At 36.3% G+C, this 19,442-nt stretch overlaps 1 protein-coding gene across 3 annotated transcripts in view; it reads right to left on the bottom strand.

The window, feature by feature from the left end:
* Positions 1-18,468, bottom strand: part of LOC142334715 (leishmanolysin-like peptidase) — a 50,458-nt gene extending 31,990 nt beyond the window's left edge. The window contains exon 1 of one of the 3 annotated variants that reach the window (XM_075382962.1): positions 18,171-18,468. The gene's annotated coding sequence lies outside the window, so the exon portion shown is untranslated. Of the gene's footprint in view, positions 1-8,254; positions 9,361-18,113 lie in introns of those variants that run through there. The other 2 variants (XM_075382964.1, XM_075382963.1) reach the window with 2 other exon arrangements.
* Between the last annotated feature and the right edge of the window lie 974 nt (positions 18,469-19,442).

Genomic DNA, 19,442 nt, shown 5'->3' with positions numbered 1-19,442 from the left:
TCATCATCTCCTGCATTCTTTTTTTGCTTTTTGCCAACTTGCGGCCTGATTGCATAGTCTCTGTGATCACAATTCTCACTAGCCTTCTAGTACGGTGCGCTTTCGTCTACTTATTGGTTCCAAATTTGGTCACACTTTTTTTCACTGAGTTAATGCTTCTTTTTGAAACGTCTGAATAAATTATTTTTTGAAATGTCTAATTTATTTCTAAGTTTAAATTAGTTTTTTTGTTCTCATTTCAGCCATTAGAACTGGTAAAGTTAAATTATGACTTCCGATTTCTTAATTTATGCAGTGGTTGACTACAAGGGCATGTAGATATGTGGTTTTCTTTTTTTGACGGCACTGATTTTCAAAATGGATTCGATTTTGTCTTTTCTATTTAAAGTTTTGGCCCTTTATGCTGTCTCTATCACTCATGTGGTTGATGCATTGTGTACTCATTCTAACAATGCGTAAAACCAATTTTATTTGAAACACTATTTTTATTGGTGAATGTGATTCTAGAAAACATTGGATCCTGGAAAAAAATCTTTTTATTTGTTTTTTTTGTTGCTTTTTTGAGCATATAGGGTCAAGTTCTGGGTGTTGGAGTTGAGCTTAAGGAATAACAAAATTGCGTAGGACAAAAACTACTACTGTGTTCTATTTTTATCCCAATTATCCATCCCCTTAGCGAGGAAACTGTGTATAGCAAATCAGAAACAGCCACGTATTCCACGTCAGCACAAAAATTGTTAACAAACTGAACAAAAATAAGAACTCACAATCTCAATATCTTGTCAGCCTAGCAACTCGAGCTAGCAAATAAACTCAGCAATAAAATTGTTGAAATAATATAGTCTTGAGCAGTATATTTCTTACTGTGTCTTGCTAAAACCAAACCCTTGAGCAGTATATTTGTTAAATTTATACTGTGTCTTGATAACAAAAATTTGCCTTGAGCAATATTCTATCAAATATTGTGTCTTGTATTGAAAACGTCTCGAGCAGTGAATTGAATTTTCTGTGTCCTGATTTCCAGTCTTCAACTCGTGAGTACTCTGCGAAAATCGCAACACACACACACACACACACCCAGGATTAAGTTAGAAACCAATTTTTCATAACACTTCTTAGGCATATATTTTTGCCTTTGATTTGTTTTATCAAAACTATTGAACTGGTAAACTTAAAGAGATCCCGTATTGTGTGATCTGTGGACCCAGTTCAATTGAGAAAAAATCCAAAACTAAGTTAGTAAAACAAGTTAATGCGAAGTCATCAAAGAACGAGAACAAAACTCAATGAGCAATTCAACAACGCAAAGCCAATTAGGCAAAGCAGATAAGGACGTTGAAAGGCATAACTCAATTAAAGCAAACAAAGGAGCTGTAGAGATTCAAGCTGCAGTCCCGAAGTACACAAGAAGTGACTCCGTCACAGAGTCAAAGCGTTTTGGATCGACAGATCAACAACTTGCGAAACAACTGGATTGAGAAGCAGGAAGAAGGTTTTGAGCTCATTAAGAATCGAGATCGACCAAGCAAGCTCAAGACTCTTTATCAGCAGATACTGCAATTGGACGACAGCGTTCAAAACTCGTGAATAAGAAAGCCGAGACTCTCCGAGACCCAGATATTTCTTAAAACGCAAACTTGAGACAGAAAAATACTTTCAAAATTTGAACGCAGAATGGTTACCGTATATCCACGGAGAGACAAACATGTCAAGCCAGCAAAGCCAGTCAACTCATCATGCCAATGAAGAGCAACCGCCTGCGAATAATGAACATCAGTTAGAACCAAACGTTGGAATTCCGGAGTTTAACCAAAACCATGATAGCACAAGCTATGCAACGACGAATACGGTTACACGAATCGTGCAGACAATCAACCAGGATACAGAAAACGTTTCGGAAACATCTTCAGTGAAACGTCGGGTTGAAGAACGAATAAAGGAATTTGAAATTGAATTCGAAAAAAGTTGCAAATCGAACGAGCCCAATTTGATCGATAGAGGTTGGAGCTAGAAATGCAAATGAAAGAACTAGAGATGCAACATCAGCTTCGGCAAAAGGAGCGAAACCTAGAACGCCAATTGCAAAGAACAGCATTTGAGAAAGATGACTTACGTTCTCAATCGACTAAGGCGCGTGACAAGCCACCTTTCAATTGGACCCCAAAAGGGAGATATGTCTCGGAGTGGGCGAATTCGATGAACGACACGCAAACACCAATTCGACCAAGAGCTCGCTTCGACGTCAGCCCTGAACGAAATAAGCATAGGCATTACCCATGGTACCCAAACTCTCGTGAACGCTTCAGTAAGTGCTGAAGAGCGGGATATATCGCCGATAGCTCGAAGGCACTACAACACTGGACATTCAAGCAGTAGTTTACCAAAATTGAGGGTGAAAAATTTTGACGGAAACCCGTTGGAGTGGCCTGAGTGGTTTAGCATGTTCATAGCAACAGTAGATAAACGCATGATTCCCGACTCAGAGAAAATGAGCCATTAGAAGACTCTGCTAACAGGCAAAACAAAATCTGCAATCTCGGGAATGGGCTATTCTGGACAGTTTTATAGTGCTGCCTGGAACATTTTAGAAAGAAAATTTGGAAGACCGCATGTAATTATGGAAGCGCAGCTCGAGAGCCTACGAAAAGCTAATCAAGTGAAACCTCATGATTCTACCAGCCTGATTAATTTTTCTGTTATTGTATCTAACTTCGTGAACGTGCTCAAAGAGTACAAACGTATTGGTGATTTGCAATCAAGTTCGACATTGTACATGGCAGTTGATAAGCTACCTCAAGTTCTTAAAGAAAAATGGTGGTTCTACGTCGATAACAAAGACGAGGACTGGCCTGATCTAATCATGTTTGAAAAATGGCTATCACGAATGGCATTCGTGCATGAAGGGTTTTCATCGTTTAAAGGGGAACAGCAAGAAGAAGACCGACGCAACACAAATAGAGAAAAACGATTCTCGAAGACATCGAACTTCAGTGCAAGTTCAAACCCGCAAGAAACCAAGCAGACGCAAAAGAACCACTGTCCACTAGCGGATGGCACTAATAAAATATGGAACTGTCCAATATTTAAGAATATGAATGTCACCAATTGCTATGCAGCAGTGAAAAAAGAACGCTTATGTTATGGATGTCTGGGGAAAGGGCATGCAATCAAAGATTGTAAAGTCCACCCGTGCGGTATAAATGGATGTACCAAAAAGCACAACAGACTGCTACACTCAGAAAACCAAATGGACGAGGGCAGTCACGCAGTTAACGTAAGCGCAGCAACAATCAACCAGAGTAACCAAGTTAATAGTTTTCTTCAAATAGTTCCGGTATCGGTTCAGAGTGGTGGTAACAGGTTGACTACCTACGTTTTCCTCGATAGTGGTTCAACAGTATCGTTCATCGATCAAAGCGTTAAGGATCAACTACAAGCCAAAGGCACGGACTTTACCTTGAACATAGCTGGCATACATGGGACGCAAGATTTGAGGACAGAGAAGGTTCCTATCACAATAAAGGGACTACATTCAAAGGTGCGTTCGATTGAAGCGTTTGCACACCCATCAATCTCGTTGGGAAACACAACATATGATTACAAGGAACTGAAGAACAAATTCAGACACCTGAATGTTCACACTAACAGAGCATTCAACCTGATGGAAGTAGGCATCATACTTGGACAGGATGCCTACAAAATTCATCGTCCATTGGACTATAAGATTGGAACACGATGTGAGCCTTTTGCCGTCTTAACAGAATTAAGATGGGTAGTCAGTGGTCCCATGACAGGCAAGAAAAGTAAAAAATATCCAAACATGGTGGGACATAAAAACCTATGCTTCCAAAATAAATGTTGTAAGTCAATCAAAGAAAGAGCAGCGAGCTCAGAAGTTTCTAGAGAGCACGACAAAGTTTACAGGCGAGCGGTACGAAGTGGGCATGCTATGGAGTGAACTAGAACCCAATCTCCCAAACAACTACGGCTCAGCCATTGGTCAGCTCTACTCACTGGAACGAAGATTCCAACGAGACCCAAATTTAAAAGACTTGTATCAACAGTCAATTGATACAGATGTTGAAAAGGGATTTGTGAAGATCCTTGGCAAATCGGAAGTCAAAGGCACTTTCGGAAATGAATGGTATTTGCCACACCATCTAGTACTAAACCACAAAAAACCAGGTAAAGTTCGCTGTGTTTGCAACGCTGCAGCAAAATACAAGGTTGTATGCCTAAATGACAAGTTGTTAGCCGGACCCGATCTGCTGCACGGGTTGATCGGAACGATATTCAGATTTCGAGAGGGACCAATTGCCTTAACCGCAGATAATGAATCAATGTTTCTTCAAGTGCAAGTTCCTGATCGGGATAAAAGCTGCTTGAGATTCTTGTGGCGACCAACAATGAAAGAACCTGTGCAAATTTACGAGTATCAGCGTCATGTTTTCGGAGCAAAGAGTTAACCAACATGTGCCAACTACGCTCTGAAGCGAGTAGCGATCGATAACGAGGACGAGTTCCCAATTGCAGCAAAAGCAATCCAAAACAACTTCTACATGGACGATTTCATCAATTCAGCCGAAACACCTGAAGAAGCAATCAAAGTTTTCAAACAACTGTAACCTCTTCTCTCAAAACATGGATTTGAACTGAAGAAGTGGATCACCAACAGCGACATGGTAACCAACGCAATCCCAGAGGACTTAAGATCAATCAGCAAAACAAAGCAGGTTGAATTAGAACCCAGCCAGGAAGGGTCATCGGTGCTTGGGCTTCAGTGGACGATTATCGATGATAGCCTACAGGTTTGTAGAGGTACAGGCAAAAAAGTTGAGACCCCAATCACCCAAAGGAAGATCTTATCTCTAGTTTCTTCGGTGTTTGATCCTCTTGGACTGTTTGCATCATTCAGTGTCCGTATGAGACGACTCCTGAAGAGCATCTGGACCAAAAATGGACAACATTGGGACAACTCAGTAGAACCTAACGAAGAAGAAGAGTTTCTGAAATGGAAGGCGCAGCTTCCAGAAGTAGCAGAAACCAGCATTGATAGAAGATACTTCAGCAAAGCCAAGGACAAATGGGAACTTCATGTGTTTGCCGACGCATCTGAAGACACAATAAGCGCTGTGGCATACCTACGTTCAAAGCCCAAAGAATACTCAGCAGATTTAGCATTTGTAATCGGAAAGTGCCGAGTAGCACCGATGCGACACCTTTCTATACCACGCTTGGAACTACAAGCAGCAGTGATGGCGGTGAGACTTAAAGAACAGATAGTGAAGGAACACGAATCGAAGATTCACAGTTGTAACTTTTGGACAGACTCCACTACTGTTCTGCAATGGATTCATAGCTCCCACCGTAAGCAACAGATGTTTGTTGCAAACAGAGTGGCTGCGATTTTGGATACAACTAATGTTTCACAGCGGAATCATGTGAGTGGTATTAACAATCCAGCTGACATCGGGACACAAGCGATCAATGTTGACGAACTTAAGAGAAGCGAATGGCTCACTGGGCCGGCCTGGTTGAAGCAACGAGAGTACGAATGGCCTGAACAGTTGAATTTAACATTTGCTTGAGACGAACAAAACGACGAAATGGTCTTCTCAGCAAAGGTTGAAGAGAAGAAGCCGATGAATCAGCGGGAACGATTTAGTAGTTTCAATCGACTAGTAAATACAATGGCATACGTACAGCGCGTATTTATAAAACACCAACCGGCAACAGAAACATTAAGTGTTAAAGAAAAAGAGGGTGCATAAGCAAGCATTTTCAGACTACTGCAGCGAGAACAGTTTGCTGAAGAGATGGAATCTCTCAAGGCTGAAAAGGAAATTCCAAAAAACAGCAAAATCCGCCAGTTTTCACCATTCATTGACCAGCCAGGACTTAATCGTGCCCAGGGCAGAATAGGTAAATGTCAATTGAACTTTGAAACCAAGCATCCAATACTGTTACATTGGAAGCACCATGTAGTTGAATTATTCTTGCAAAATGAAAGTAAGAATAATCATCACGAAGGTACTGAACATGTCAGAAACATAGTTCAGCAGAAATTCTGGATCCTAGGCATACGAAATGCTTTGAGATCGATCAAAAACAAATGCATTAGGTGTCGAAGGGGAAGAGCCCAAACAAAGGCACCAGTAATGGCAGATCTACCTGAAGAACGATTAGTCGCATCAACAGTATTTTCGAATGTGGGCGTAGACTATTTCGGACCATTCACAGTAAAGATTGGTCGAAGAAACGAAAAGCGTTGGAGCTGTCTATTCACATGCCTTACTGTACGTGCGGTACATATAGAGATTGTACCAAAACTAGACACTGATTGTTGTCTGAACGCAATTATGCGATTCATTGCACGAAGAGGCAAACCGGTCAAAATGATTAGCGATAACGGGACAAACTTCGTTGGAGCTGAAAAAGAACTGGCAGAGTATATAGCAGCATGGAACAAGGTGCGAATTGAAGAACATCTGATTCAACAAGGTATCAGATGGAAGCTCAACCCACCTGCAGCACCACATTTTTGAGGAGTGTGGGAAAGACTGGTTAGGAGTTGCAAGAAGGCAATGTTCGCAGTGCTGGGCAATCGATCAGTCACGGAGGATGTTATGTCAACCACGATGTGTCTTGTTGAACAGACGCGAACAGACAAGTCAGTTCTGATGCTACCGATTGAGAAGCTATTACTCCAAACCATTTCCTACTTGGCAACAAGAACCTTTGTTTACCGTATCTATCAGGTGCACTGCAATTTGTTGATCATAGAATGCTCTTCCGACAAACACAAGCTTACGCAGACCTCATCTGGGACAGATTCCGTAAAGAGGACTTGCCAACGTTGAATAGTCGAAAGAAATGGCAGACCACAACGGACCGAAGTCTTCAGCAGGGTGATCTTGTGTGGTTAGTGGAAGACAGTGACAAACGTGGATATTACAATCTGGGTCGAATAACCGAAACCTTTGAAGGGTTCGACGGAGTGATTCGATCAGCGAAAATCCGAAAAAAGGATGGATATTACAAGAGGCCCGTAGTGAAGCTCGCTCCGGTACTACCAACTGACGATGATATTTTCACGACGGAAAACAGGGCCGGCGATGTTGGAGCTGAGCTTAAGGAAAACAAAATTGCGTAGGACGAAAACTATTACTGTCTTCTATTTTTATCCCAATTATCCATTTCTTTAGCGAGGAAACTGTGTATAGCAAATCAGAAACAGCCACGTATGCCACGTCAGCACAAAAATTGTTAACAAACTGAACTAAAATAAGAACTTACAATCTCAATATCTTGTCAGCTTAGCAACTCGAGCTAGCAAATAATCTCAGCAATAAAATTGTTGAAATAATATAGTCTTGAGCAGTATATTTGTTACTGTGTCTTGCTAAAACCAAACCCTTGAGCAGTATATTTGTTAAATTTATACTGTGTCTTGATAACAAAAATTTGCCTTGAGCAATATTCTATCAAATATTGTGTCTTGTATCGAAAACGTCTCGAGCAGTGAATTCAATTTTCTGTGTCCTGATTTTCAGTCTTCAACTCGTGAGTACTCTGCGAAAATCGCAACACACACACACACCCAGGATTACGTTAGAAACCAATTTTTCATAACACTTCTTAGGCATATATTTTTGCCTTTGATTTGTTTTATCAAAACTATTGAACTGGTAAACATAAAGAGATCCCGTATTGTGTGACCTGTGGACCCAGTTCAATTGAGAAAAAATCCAAAACTAATTTAGTCAAATTAGTTAATGCAACGGCAAGTACAGCAGAGCGGATATACAGTTACAAAAGCAAACTGCATCAACGAAGTATCCGGACAGATTTTGTAACCACTCAGAACGAAGTGGGCGGTGTAAAACTTTCTTTGTGAAACGCAAGGAGAGCAGCCGTTACACTGGGCGACTGTTGTCAAGGTCGAGGCGATGTTGTGGCAAGAGTGCCAGTTGCTGGGTCCTTAGTTCGTTTAGTTCTTCAGATTGCAATTCAAGACTTGTACTGCATTGTCGTTTTTATTGTGTTGCTTTTCTTAATTTAATTGGAAACTACGTTTTTAGTTACAACTAGTTGTTCGTAACCCTTAGATATTTAGTTTTAAAGTGAGTAATTTCTATAAGAAGCAATTGTAACTTCAAATTGTTACTTGTCCAGTTACTTTATGATCAAGATAAAAGAAACTGTCTCAATTTCTGGGAGATAACTCATTCCTTGATAGTCTGTCCGTTATAACCTGTTTTCTTAAAAAAGATAAATAGGATCGCGAGAAAAGCATGAAATGGTTATATAAGGACTGATAAAATAGCTCTTGCAAAGGACGTTTTGTGTCTACAAATAAATATGCATAAGTTAAACAGATCTTATCTTCTTAAAGGTTTGGTGAAATTTTCGGGATAAGATGGTATGGAACATTATGTAAATGGGCAAATTAATCAACTCGATAACAACTGTTGCATAACAACTGTTGCATTTTTAACCGGTGAAGCAATTCTATAGCGACAAGTTAACACTACGAAATCTAATTCGTCATTAGACTATGATTTTATCACACTCTTTTATCACCAGTGTTACTATAAAAACAGAGACGACAAAAGAGTGTGATTATTTTGTAGTCAAATCACGGCTGTGTGGAGTAAAATATGCTGTTATAATCGGAATATTCATTTGCCGTTTCTCGTTGTTTTTAAGTTATGCGGAAAACTGACAGATGTTAAACAAGATAAAGGTTAGTGATAACACATAAAAATTTTTAAGTTCGATCATTACAATTGTTTGCATGAAATCATCGCGATAAAGTATGATAAAAGTGCAAAAGTGGGAATTTGCCGTATAACTGTAGAAACAAGCACGGAATAACAAGCAACAAGAAAGGGGGATATGGGGGCGGGGGGGTTAGGATTTTTAACAAAACGGGAGCACTTCCCTTTACAAAATGGAGAGCATAAACGGATGTGAATAAATTGGACTAGTTATATCCGCCTAGTTGGCAGTCATAAACAGGGAGGCTATAACTCGACTAAGACGGTCCTCTGTTAAAACGGATGCTTTGATCGTAACATAAAAAGCGCATATTCGTATTCTATCCTACTGACCGCAGGATACATGTTACATCAACGGCACTGTTTGATAAATAAAACCTATTTCTTTGTAGTATTCAACGCCTGGGGAACTTTTTATTATACTCACAATTTAATCCATATGATTTTTGGTTAACAGGGAAAAGAGGAAAGACTTGGAGCGCCAGAATTATTCGCCATAAGTAGCCATTTGCGGACACTTAAACTAGATAGATATGGTAATTCTAATACATACAAATTGAAGAGGTATAAATAAAGCGGAGGGGGGGGGGGGGGGGAGAGACGTACATAGCATTGCTCTAAGTAACGCACACTATTTGAGCAGAAAATAATAAATTTGAATCGAAAGCAATAAATATTTGGGACAAACTAAAAATTTCTGAATTCAAAAAGAATTTATATTTTATAATTTTGTTTATTTTTTGTAGTTTTGAAGCTTGAGAGTGCCTGTGGAGCCAATAAACAAACAATAACAACTATCAAATGTTGACAAAGCGCAAATTACGAATCACCTTCGTCCGATCACATATCGGATATTGGTGGCGGTGTTACAAGAATAAATGACTGAAAATATTTGTTTTATGGAAAATCAGAGAACATCATACAATTGACAATATTTAATCCAGGAAATGAACAACCAGAAATGTCTGGTACCTTTAAAGGACCTTCAAATACCTGTATTACCGTTTTAATGACCGGCAAAAATAACTGCTAAGAAAATGGTGATAAAAAGGGTTAAGAAAATTGTTAATTGAGTCATATTCTATCTTTTTGAAAAAAAAATAAATTCAAGGTTCAGCATGCAGTAACTTTATCGCTAACAGTTTTTAGAAAAGCATAACTTGAAGGCGAACACTATTTATAAACTGCTCGAATTGATTGTTTTCCAATATATTGCTGCTTTTGTAACGCACTGCAACTAACCCAGCCGGTAAAGCAATAAAAAAGTATATGTTAAAAAAATTTATCAGCAGCAATTTATACACTGGAATGTAAGATGCTGCATTAAAACGAAACTCCATCTTACTTCAAAGAGTAGCTCTTCAAATCAGCTGGAAATAACATTTGGATTTATCTGAACGCATTCTCCGTTTGAGCATTTTTTAATGTTTAATGTATCCTCAGGGGAAATATTTTTTGGTAATATCATAATAAGCTATAAAACTAGCAAGTCATTGATATCTTCAGATTCTCAAGTAAATAATTCCAAGATACACAAGGAGAACCTTTATTAGATTCAATTAGACTTGATTTTTGATGTCTTTAAAAAAATCTGGTCTAGATTCAATATTGGAGCAATACAAAAACTAATACTCAATTCAAAACAAACAAAATTGGGAAATTAGATGTTTAGAATCTTAATTGTACTCTAATCTCCCTTTTGTCCAAAAGAAATTAAAGTAGCAAGAAAACGGGAGCGAGCGTAGCTAAAACATAGGGCTAAATTTCTAATCAGTCACATTTCATGAAATCAAAATGAAATTTGATTTATCAACAAAAACTAAGGCAGACTGAGGTCGAGTAACTTAGAATCATTTCTCATTTAAAGCGAAACAGATTTGTTTACCGGCAAAGCTGAATGATTTATTATTGGCACTAAGTTATTACACAAAAGGACCCGGTAAATTAAGCCATAGCAGATACATAGTTTCGAACGCTAGCATCAAAAACCGCTGAAAAGAAAGTGCCGGTGTAAATTTCTACTTGTCATAAGTGAGAGAGCAGGTAAGGCCATGACAGCTCCTACAAAAGTGCGGTAAACTCAAAAAGATAGGGAAAAATGAATAGCAGATTTGATATACCTCGCATTTTTATTAACCATTTTATTAAATGGTAAGAAAAATTTACATCAGAAACAGTTCTCATAGGAAAGCACCAACAACTCTAATGCGTTCAAAAAAGTTGATATAAACAACCGTTTCCAAAACCATTAGACAAGATTCAAAATCAAACTTCAAAAAAAGTAGAAAAAAGATACAGTGGAGCTTAGTGGAAAAATTGTTCAGATTCAAACAGTCAGATTGGTGCTCAGCTACATCATTCTAAAATTCTCAAACTTCCGTTATTTAACTTCATTAGGCAGAACAAAAATCTGCGGTTACTTTAACGATTTCATTGTTGAAGGTTTTAATGTTTGTTTTCAAGTGCTGTGAAAACATTATGCAACAATCCCGGTCGAGCATTCGAGGTTAACAACTATGTAAACCCTTAAATTTTGCCAAAAATAAGGTTAATAAAAAACATTTAACACTCTAAAAATTTAGCGTTGAATGCTGTAAAAATTCTGAAAACTATATGGCTAAAAGCATCACGCTTACTTCGGAAATGAGTTTTTGAAGTCATTCGTTTTTTAAAAGCAAAGTTTAACATAGCCGTTTTTGTCTGAGCTGGGATAATTTGCCTTTTAAACGCTGAACAAATTAGGTTCCCCATTTCAAATAATTTTACAAAATTTCAACGCACATATATACATTAAACTGAAGTGGATTCAATTTGATTTTAGTAATTATTTGCGGCACTCTGACTATTGAAATAAGGGCAGAGGTTCTAGCCCTGGTAATTTTTTTTAATAGTAAAGTAAACCAAAATGGATTTAATTGAATAAAGAATGAATTCGAACAGAAATATGGAGCACTAATTATACCGCAACAATATGATATCAAAATAAATGCGTCAACAAGTTAAACATGTCACATAAATTTTAAATGAACGACCGTTTTTTGAACAATTAGACCAAGTTCAAAATCAGACAAGTTTCCTAAACCAGCAGACAAAACTTCAAATTAGGAGAAATTGTGGACAAAGTGATGAAATGGAGCTGAATAGAGAAATTTGTTCGGATTGAAATGACTATTTCGATTTTCAAACTTTCGATTGCTTCAACTTCCTCAGACAGACCAAATTTTGCAGTTATGTAGGCCTAATAATTATTCTCAAATGCTGTCAAAAGTATTTAAAAGAATCCGGGACCAGTATTCAAGTTTGAAAATTGTAAAAAAGTTTAGCCAGGATTCAGGTTAATAAAGGAAAACTGCAAACATTGCAAACTTTAGCGCTGAGTGTAATCAAAATGGTGAAAATTTACTGTTAAAATAACAGAGCAAATCTTGTGGAAGTGGATTTGTGATGTCATGCGGCTTTTACAGAAGGAACATTTAGCTCAACCGTTTATTAAAAAATCCGCGGCTAAAAATTGTTTTTTTTACAAAAATTTATCTCACTTTGTTTACAATAAAGTGGAGTCATTCTGATTAGAGAATAAAAATTATTCTTACTTTAGTAACTGAATTGAGGTGCGGTATAATTGCTGACAAAATGGCAGAGGTGCGAGCCCTGGAAATGAATTAATTTTTCTCCATCAATTCGCATAGAATGTTTAAGATGAGTTTCTTTAAGGAAAACAAAACAAAAATATTTGAATAAGGAACTTGTTCGAAAGGTATTATTTGGCATTAACAATAACGCATGAAAATAATCGATATATCAGTGAGTATAGTATGCTTAAGTGTTCTTAAATTTTAAATAGAAAATTTTTTGCTGTCTCCAAAAAATCTTAGTCTAGAATCATTTTTGGCGTTATTGAAACCAATGCGAAATCAAGTACTTATTAATTAATTATGTGTTTCAAATTCTAGTTGAATTCAAATCTGACCTCTGTCATGGAAAAATAACGGAGAAATCGAGCAAAACAACAAATTGAGAGAACATAGCTAAATAATATTGCCAAAACACTATAAAACCAAAATTTGTCAACTTGTGCGACTTGTCCAACTTGTTTTGTCAAATTTTAGATTGAGTTATCAACAAAAAACCAAGGGCAATATAAGTAAATTAACTTGGAATCATTTGACATTTTAAGTGAAAGATTTGTTCATCAGCAAGACCAAATGTTTTTTGATGGATAATTTGATGACAATTTTTGAAGACATAGCGGATATACAGTTCAGACGAACTAACCCCGAAAAAACGTTTTAGCTGGACAAATCTTAAACCGTTTAAAAAAACTTATCGGTGTCAATTTTTCCTTGTCATAAGTGGGAAAAACAGTCGCTACAAGTGATGCTGTGGAAAAGATTCCAACCATAGCTCACAGCCCTTTCAAAACTGCCCGGCTAAATCACACTCAATTTATACAAAAGTCCATTGTTTTTGCGGCATTGGTGGCGGAAAATATTCTTACTGGTTTGCATTCAGTTCAAAATTGTATGCTATTTCATGAAAGATTGAACTAAACTATATTTATAATATATATCGTGAAAACTAATTATTTTAGGATCAGAGATAACTTATCCCAAAGTGAAATTAAGAAAAAATAGAATTTGTAAAATGCAAAAACACAAACTGAATTTCTTTAAATGCCATCATTTGTTGCTTTTGAATACTGAAGGAATGAAATACACGAACATCAACTATTATGTGAGATTTCCATTTATGGATAAGTGTTCACAAGTTTTCGGCATCTAATCTACAATGAGAAATCGACAAAAAAATCATGTGATTTAAACTAATAATAGAGCAAAAAGAAGGCACCAAATTCAGCGACGTACCTCAAAACTATGTATAACTAACTGGAAATTAGTCCATGTTAGGCGCTACGGTCTTCAAATTTTTTGATTTGGCTTTATTTTGCTCAAACTTTCCAATGAGGAACAAGGTTCCCAGTAAAATTTTTTTCCAGGAAGTACAAGAACATGTTTACTTGCAGTCAGTCATTAAGGAAGCCTAACCTGGTTTTGATGCGAAACCACCAGAGAAACTAATTTTTTTAAATAAAGTGGATTGCTTTAATCTGAATTTTCATAAAACTTGAATCAGCCTGAAAATGTAACGGGGCGTAGCTGAATAACAGTGCTAAGTGAAATTATTTTCCTTTTTCGAAGTTTAGTATGAGTTAATAACAAAAACTCAATCAATTTGTGATCTTATCGTAGCGTAGGTTTATGTGACATTTGAAAGGCAACAAAAATTGTCCATAAAGCTGAAAAATTTGTTATTGGGACTATTCGAGCATGGAATAGTGCATTGACAATTTATTACATAGCGGATACACAGTTAAGAAAAGGCAATCTCAAAAACATTTCTTAATCGGACAGATTTGAAACCGCTGCAAAAAACTGGGTGGTGTGAAGCTTGTTAGAAGTAGCAGAGCATTCGTTACAGGTAATGCGGTGAAAAAATTTTGCCATTTCCCGGGTCGTTGTGTCACCACCATTCAACGTAAAATTATGTAAGATTAGAGGTGAATGCGGAAAATTTTGTAAGATAAGCGGTAAAATTACATAAATGGGGGTTTAATGCGGTGAAAAAAAAACCTTTATAGCCTGGTAGCGGTGAAATTACATAATTTCACCGCTGAATTTAGCGTTGAAATTACATAAATTCACTGCTTTGAAAAAAGTGTCCAATATATGTAAGATAAGCGGTGGTGAGAAGTGGCGCAGTGGAAGAAGTGGCTGACATGCAGGTGGTGAGAGGTTCGAATCCGTTCAAGGACGGTAACTTGTAGTAAGTGGTGAAATGTTATGAATTTTTGTAAGTTCACCGCTTACTCTAGCGGTGAACTTACATAATTTCACCGCATCACCGCAAAATTAGGTAAGAAGTTTGCGGTGAAAAAACCAACTTTTCACCGTTTATCTTACATATTTTTCCGATTTTTTCTCGGCCCGGGTTAAAGCTGCAATTATTACAAAATCGCACCACTAAAGCCACAAAATTCACAAAAGTTCACCGCATTCACAGCTAATAGATGAGTGAAATGAAATCAGTATGTTATGAAATCAATAAATGTTTTGCTTCGTTTCTTTAAAGGTTGGATTTACTCTGAAGTGATTTTTAAAATGTACTCTGAGTAATAATAATTCTATGAAATAACAACCTCGACTATCCTTACAGTAGAAAATTTATAGAGTTAGTAGAGTTATAATTGATCAAGACAATCAGGAATTTATTTTCAATTTCCACCATTACTGTTCTGAGAGGGATATGACACATAAATCATTGAGTTTCCTCTTCAGCGGGCGCCGCATTCCGTAAGCCATTTCAATGCTATGTTTTGTTTTTGACGCGTTGTTCATTTCTGGAGCCATGCGCAGCTTCATTAATAGCCCACTCCATATGAGAGGGGAACTTATCTGGGATTGCTTTTACTCTTTTATGCATGTCCTGACAAAAATAATAAACACAATATCATATCTGACCTAAATGTTTGTTATCTTTTGTTGAAAAGACGTCATTAAAAAATTTCCAAACTTTTCAAGTCAGTTTTGGCAAAAATTTCAGTTTTTCAGGAAACAAAACAACATTTTTCAGTGTTTGATGCAAAGTTGAATAATAAACGGCATTCATAATTCAACTTGTTGAACGGCATTCTTAATTCAAACGGCATTCCTGATCAAATTTTTTGCTATGATCATGTCGACGATAACTTGGAGCTGGTTCAACAGTAGTTCGACAGTATCTAAAATAAAAATTGAGAGCAACAAGGATGCTCGGTAATGTGCGTACGCACATAATGTTCCGACCCCGCTTCATCCTTATTCTTGACTTATTCGGCTACCAAATGACAGAGATAGAAAACTTTCAAAAACATACATATCGTTCAATAAACCACAAATGGAATACAATGATGCCATGCTAGAGGACCGATGGAATTTCTGTTAATAGGACTACTAGAACAGATAATAATATAATCAAATAACAAACATTAATTACGACCAAAACTCGATGTCTATTTAAAAAACATCATTAAAAAATCAAACTTGCATCAGATAAAACAAACAAAACAAATTAACTTATAATTCATTAGAAAAGATATTTGACCTGTCCTCAATGCGACTGGGTGACAGGTCGACAAAAAAGCAGAAAGTTGCGAAGTTCAAAAAAGTTTTTCCATTTGTGAAAACAAATAATTTCAAAGTGATTAACATCATTAGATATTAACTGAAATTGCCAAAATGTTCATTTATATCTCCATAGGAAGCAATTGAGACCTGTAATTATCGAGTGTGCGTCAAACGGCAACAAAAAAAACAAAAACCAGCAAAATTAAGAAGTAGAATTAAAGTTTGCATTCTAAGAGCATTTAAAATGTTCAATTGCACATTATTTCAAAGCCATTAAAACAAATTCAAATAAAATGAATTTAATAAATTTTAAGCAAGAGCAAAATTGAAGTAATCGAGTTCCGGGGCATATCCTATATCTTAAATAGTTTTTAAGGAGTTACCACCTTAAAATGCCCTCTCTTTCAGTTCAGAAAATTAGATCATACATTTGAGCTACTGATCCCATATAAGCTGCTTTCGCCAAGTAATTTTGTTTGTAGAATTTTTTGCTAGCATTTTGAATTTCTTGTCAAACTTGTAGATTTTATCTCCGCAAAATATTATTTTAATTGCGTGCCTTAAATTGGTTAAAAGTTGAGCTACAAAACTCTTTGAAGAATTGAAATATTTTAATTTTTCTTTTTCAAAATAAATATTGCTACGCAAAGGGTTCCAACTGATACAGCAGATAATTGCATAGGATGGCGCTCAAAATCAATTGAGTTTTCAGACTTGTCTCAAAAAATAATTGTCTCGAAAATGATTTTCATCTTGTCTCAAAATCAACCTTGTCTTCAAAAATAAACCTCCCGGTACGTAATTTGTTGCTTTCTGCAAAAAAGATTGTTTGGCAAAACTAATTTTACGGTCAGTCACCTGAAAAACATTCTTATTGCTATTGAAAACTGTTCAACAGAAGCTGCAAAACGCCTAAATCTTGAGACTGAAAACGCCATCAAATGACAGTTCTTCGAACACCGAGGATTATTGAATGTTGAACAATAACAGACGTTGCTATCACCAACAATTAAAAATTTGGACAAAAATCTTGTCATACTTAGCCTTCCTTATACGATTGGCCAGCCATTCTCAATTTTTAACTATTTAATCAATTGAAAACTGCAGTTTAGCTCAAATAAAACTCCATCCTGACATTACCCGACTGAACGAAATTAGAAAGAACGCCTGTTGGCTTATGCTGTCGCACCTCTGATATTCATTGATGATACCACTAGTGTTCTGTTTCTTAAATTCTCATTTGCTAGCTTCCTAGTTTTGATTCTTACCGACTCGTTTTTACAGTTGTACCGTGTTTGCGCAAACGATGCGAGAAATTTTTATGTCAGAGTATACAGAACGAGGGAGGGAAAATGTTAACTGTTTGAAGTAAACTTAGCAAGATTGGTTTATGCCGACTGAATTTTTGTGGTAGCGTCACATCTGAGAGTAAAATGACACAAATTGTTGATTTATGAAGTTTTCAAACCCTTATTTTTTCGGTCTTGAATATAAGGATTGGATTGGAACAAAAAATTCTGCTTAAAAAATTTAAGCTTTTGAATGTTTTCATGACGTGGACCAGTTTTGAACTCTTTAGCATTTCAACTTGAATATCTTATTTCCCAAAAACAGACATTTTTTGTTTTGCAATCGGTTACCATTTTTTAAGAAAGCGGCAGCTTTATAATCTAACTTTTGATTTTTAGGAAGTTTTGTTTTTCAAAATGTTGAAACTGTTCAACCACACAGTGTTTCCTGAAGCATTTAGCACCTCTTTTGCTATTATTTTTCAAGTAGTCTTCTGAATTTAAAAATTTATGCAACGTAACTTTAGTACCAAATGTAAATTTGCAATTCTTTGGAAAGAACTTGCTGCTGAGTTATTTTTCAAAAATTTTTCGATATTTTTTTAACTCAGATGAGTTTTATAGTTTATATGGCACTACTTCCAAACATGTTGAATATAATTGGATAATATTGAAGCATTTAGAACCAAGTAAAATAAAAGTAAAACCTAAAAGTTGAGACATACGCGGGTAACAAAAGTTTTTAAAGATTTATTAACTTTTTGTTGCAATTAACTTTAAGCTTTTCTGTTTTTTTTTCATCAATTCTGCAAAATCCAATTTTGATATCTTGGGACATTAAGCCATCTTTACATGATCTAAAAATTAAAATTATAACTTACAGAATTATTGCTAAAACTGCAACCAATTTCCACATCGACATGCGATTAGGTACTTACACAGAAAATATCCTCAGCGGTCAAAAATAAGCTCCAGCGCTGATGGGATTCTCCCCGGAAGTAAAAGATTAGAGTACATGATCTGGTCTCGAGCCGGCAGAACTGTGATTGAAGTTATTTTAGTGTCTGTCAAACAATTTCACACTTGGGTGCCACCGAGTCTTCAAATGCTACTGAGGTATACATTACCAGATTGAGATAAAATGAAAGGAGAACTGGCGAATTGTAAACTTTGAAAGTTTAAACTGGTCAGCTTCAAACTTGTACTTCAAGCTGCATTAGTTGTTTGCTTAGCGATTGTTACTTTGGCGTGTGAACATATAACCGATAGAGCAGCAAGAACTTGTAAATGTGAGCATTCTGATAGATACAGACCAATGAATCTTTTCACGTCACGAGGCCTCGGGTCATTTTCACTTATTTATCGAAGCTTACATAATCAAAATACTATGGGCGTTCTGTTCCCAGTACATTTCTTCGGGTTTAAGATTTAATTTGATATTGACTTTCACAGGATTAAAATTGTTTTTCTTAATACTTAAGCAAATTAAGCCTTAGAACTGATAGCTTTCAGAACCCTGACAGCTTCTGTAAACAATCACACTTCAGAAGTTATCCACAGGGTAGTCAATTTCATCAACTTATTCCGAGTCATTATGGGTCACCAATTAACAGATTCAGTGTCTAATACAGAAAATCTAGGATCTCGATCAGATAATTGCAAAATGTATTTTGCGAAATTTTAATTTTGTTAACAAGTTTGACAAGATTAAAAAACGAAAAAACTCAAGCAGAAACAGAAAAGAATGTTTCCGAGCATGAAAATTGGAAAACATGGATTTGAAGTGTTCACATGTTAAAGATTTTTTCACTTAGAAAGAAACTTTTTCTCTTAAGGTAAAACGGTGAAAGTCCGTCCCCGTTCAAAGAATCGTTTTTGAAGCTTTTCGGCTCTTTTCTTACATAAAAGATCGAGTTTTCCCGTCATTAAAAAATAATATTGGTTCAATTTGATAATTTTTTAAGTGTCTTAATCAGAAGATTATTGAATTGCTCACATATCCACACAGCAATTTGCAAATCTGAATCACTTCACCACATTAAAATCAAATTAAAAAATCAAACAAAAATCAAATTAAAAAATCAAACAAAAATCAAATTAAAAAAATAAGAAAATTCTCGGTAGATAGAAAAGACAACGAGTCATTGGAGACAAAGATTCATCCTTCCGAACAGAAAAAAACGAAAAAGCAGAATTCAAACAAACGAAAC

Source organism: Convolutriloba macropyga, chromosome 2 (assembly GCF_964194025.1).
Source record: "Convolutriloba macropyga chromosome 2, txConMacr16.3, whole genome shotgun sequence".
Classification (NCBI taxonomy): Eukaryota; Metazoa; Xenacoelomorpha; order Acoela; family Convolutidae; genus Convolutriloba; species Convolutriloba macropyga.
The sequence above is the reverse complement of the archived record's forward strand: the minus strand, read 5'-3'. Positions and strand labels throughout refer to the sequence as shown.